Source organism: Nannospalax galili, unplaced genomic scaffold (assembly GCF_000622305.1).
Source record: "Nannospalax galili isolate Female #2095 unplaced genomic scaffold, S.galili_v1.0 scaffold207, whole genome shotgun sequence".
Lineage (NCBI taxonomy): Eukaryota > Metazoa > Chordata > Mammalia > Rodentia > Spalacidae > Nannospalax > Nannospalax galili.
Genome location: NW_008358517.1, coordinates 1,470,845 through 1,474,098, shown reverse-complemented (window position 1 = coordinate 1,474,098; position 3,254 = coordinate 1,470,845). Strand labels below are relative to the sequence as shown.

The window sequence follows — 3,254 nt, the reverse complement described above, 5'->3', positions numbered from 1 at the left end:
ATCCTTAATTCAATCATACCCCATCAATTCAATCATAACTTTAAAACCATACTTTTGCAGAAGACAAGTTAACCACAGCCCATTAATGAGCCCATAAGTATTTTATTGTTTTTGAATTATTTCTCTCTTTCTCTCTGTCTCTGTCTGTCTCTATCTCTTTGTGTGTGTGTGTGTGTGTGTGTGTGTGTGTGTGTGTGTGTGTGTGCTGTGAGTCCATATGTAGTGCTGCCCAGTTATGCCTGGAATGCAGTGTTTTATTGTAGTAATCCACTGCATCTGCCCCTTAAAATCTTTTACGCCCTCTTCCCTGAGCCTTCAGAGGAGGAAGTGTGATACGGGTGTTTTAAGGCTGAGATTCAGCAGTTCCTTGTTCTCTGCACATTGGTCAGTTGCATTTCTGTGGCAATCTACTGCAAAGTGAAGCTTCTCTGATGACACTGAGAGATGCGCTAATCTATGCATATAGCAATGAGCAATTAGGAGTCAATATAAAAACATTCTTTTATATATTTATTAATATATTAAGCCATGTGACCTTTGAGAAAATTGCCAGTTTCTTCAATCAAACTGACATTCCCTTTGATATCATTGCAATGTTTAGAAAATGACCAACTTTAACTGTAAGATACAAAATTTACTAATCCTTTTTGCATATTATATCTTTAGTAAGAAAATTATGTTGTATGACCAAGGTTTTTTTTTTTTTTTAAAGGAACACTTTACAAGTACAAAGGATTATCAAATGGATGATTTTGAATACAGGACATTAAGAAATTTATGCTCTTCTCTTCTTTTGCAGAAAATTGATTGGTTTTGTAATGACTTTGAATGGAAAGCCTCAGGCTTAAGGAAAAAAGGTCCCACAATTTCAAACATTGTGAACAAATAATTGAGGCCATTAGGGAAAAACTTTCCTGAAGCTAAGTAGAAAAGAAAATGATTCCTATCAAAATAAATTACAATAATATTATAATAAATGATTCATCTGACTCATGCATATGAAAAAGCCTCAAGCATCTTCATTGCAAAGAATAATATTTTATCACATATGATACTTACATAAGTAGGGATTGAATTTTGTAGGAATGAAGATCAAAGAACACATGAACATTTTACACATGGCATGTATATCATATATTTGTTTTATTTTAAAAGTAAATATGACTTTATTTAAAGAAAATACAACAAAAATGGGATTTATATTTGATAAGAATGTACAAGAATATTGCCATGATTAATCTAAAAATATGATTAGTAAATTGACAGCATAAAATATAAATATCTATAGATAAAAACCAGTTTTCATGAAATAAAGAAGGTTCTCTTTATATATACTTAGGTTTGTTATATAATATTTTTGAGATTTTCACACGAGTGCTCTACTTGCATCATTTCCACACATTTCACTCCTGTTTCCACCTCCTCCTATGGCCTCTCTCATGTCCTCTCAATTTCATACTCTCTTCTTATTGTTATATATACATAAATGTATTCACAAGTACACATCTTAGTCCATTGAATTGTGCTTGTGTGTACATTTGTTTAGGTCTGAGAACTTGGGATTAAATAACGTACCAGGAAAATTGTCCCTGGAGTAAACTAATACTCTCTCCCTCAGAATCCATCACCTGTAACTCTTTATCTAGAGGTGGGACACTGTCATTTCCACCAAAAACATTGTCATGTCAAATGATATTGCCATTATATAGGTTTTGTTAGGCAACCATAGTCCTGGGATTTCATGGGGCTGTGTCTCTATCTTGTCTAGAATGTATTATCTGGTAGCACTCATCTGGTTATATCTTGGAAGATTAGATAAGGAAGATGAATGAAACTCCCTGTTTCTCAGTATATAATAAATTCAAGTAAGGGCATTCCCTTGTCCTCTATATCTATTTCCTGAACAAAGTGAAAAGAAACATGTTAGCCAGCTTTACTCATGGAAATAACAGGTCCTGTCCAAACTGACTCATAGTTCTGAGAAACAACAGTCTTGGGATATATTTAAAGTCATTGGTATCTTGAATGCATTCCAGTCCTTGAGATGATCGATGAACCATCCTTAGGGACTTGTAATTAGGCTGTCTGGCAGTTTCCTGGCAGGATCCCATTGTAGATAATTTTCTAACAAAGAGTCTAGATGCATGAAACTGGTTGACCTAGAGGTGCCTAGTAGCTTTCCTTTTTCCTTCTTCATATATTTTAATTTTAGGTCAGATTTAGGTACACTTACAATAAAACTGAGAAGAAGTAGAAGAGATCCCCATATATCCCTCACTTCCGTACCCAGAAACTCACTGTGATCATCATCCTCCCTGAAGAGAACAGTTGTCCCAACTAAAAGTTGTGGAACTCTGTAATAGTCTGTCTGTGCAAAAGAAGCTTCTTTGATGAGTAGTAACTTTCATATGAATACAAATATATAGATCCATATTTAGCATATAATAAGAAATTACATTTGTTTAGACATGTGACACTCTTAATTTTCTCTATGATTTATGACCTCTCCAGCCATGTGTATTTCGCTATGTTTACAGTACAACACATGAATTCACTTTCATTGAGTGGAATTTAAGTCCAATTAGTTGTTGTTAATTACTCCCAAGATAAAATTACCCCTAATGCTCCAATGTAGTTTTGTGTTCTGGTCATTGTTGTGGTTATTAGGCCTTAAAGGTGGGGTGGTACCATTGAGTGATTTTTTTTCCCCTCAGCAGCTTGCATAGTATCCTTCAAAACTATGGGAGCTAGTCTTCAGGGAGGTGCCTTCCAGGTCAGTTCCAGCTCTACTGCTTCAAGTCCTGTGTCTGAAGTATGCCCTCTCTTCAGCAGTAGGATCTTACTTTTAAGTTCTGTGAGGTAATCAAGGCCTATGACAATAGCCTGTGTAATTTGGGGAGTCTTTTTGACGGTGTGGCACTATTTCTTGCTATATAGCCTTCGGCTATACATTGGGACACATGTAGAGATATGTCTATGTAACTTTTCAGTAAGATTTTGAACTAGTATTTCTCCCTCTGGTTTTTCACACTAGCTTAGTATTATTTATCTCCTCTCTCTCTCTCTCTCTCTCTCTCTCACTCTCTCTCGCTCTTTCCATCATTCTCAATTTCTCCTTCTGTTAGACAGGGTCTCACTCTGTCCCACAAACTTGCCACCCTTCTGCATCAGCCTTTCAGTGCTAGGGTTGTAGGTCTGCACCAACATGCCTGGCTCCGATTTTCTTAGTGTTTATGGGCTGTCATCTGATATTG

The 3,254-nt window shown here is 35.8% G+C and overlaps 1 protein-coding gene across 5 annotated transcripts in view; it reads right to left on the bottom strand.

The window, feature by feature from the left end:
• The window catches only part of Cdh18 (cadherin 18), an 814,309-nt gene that overhangs the window by 141,281 nt on the left and 669,774 nt on the right, over window positions 1-3,254 (bottom strand). The window lies entirely within an intron of this gene.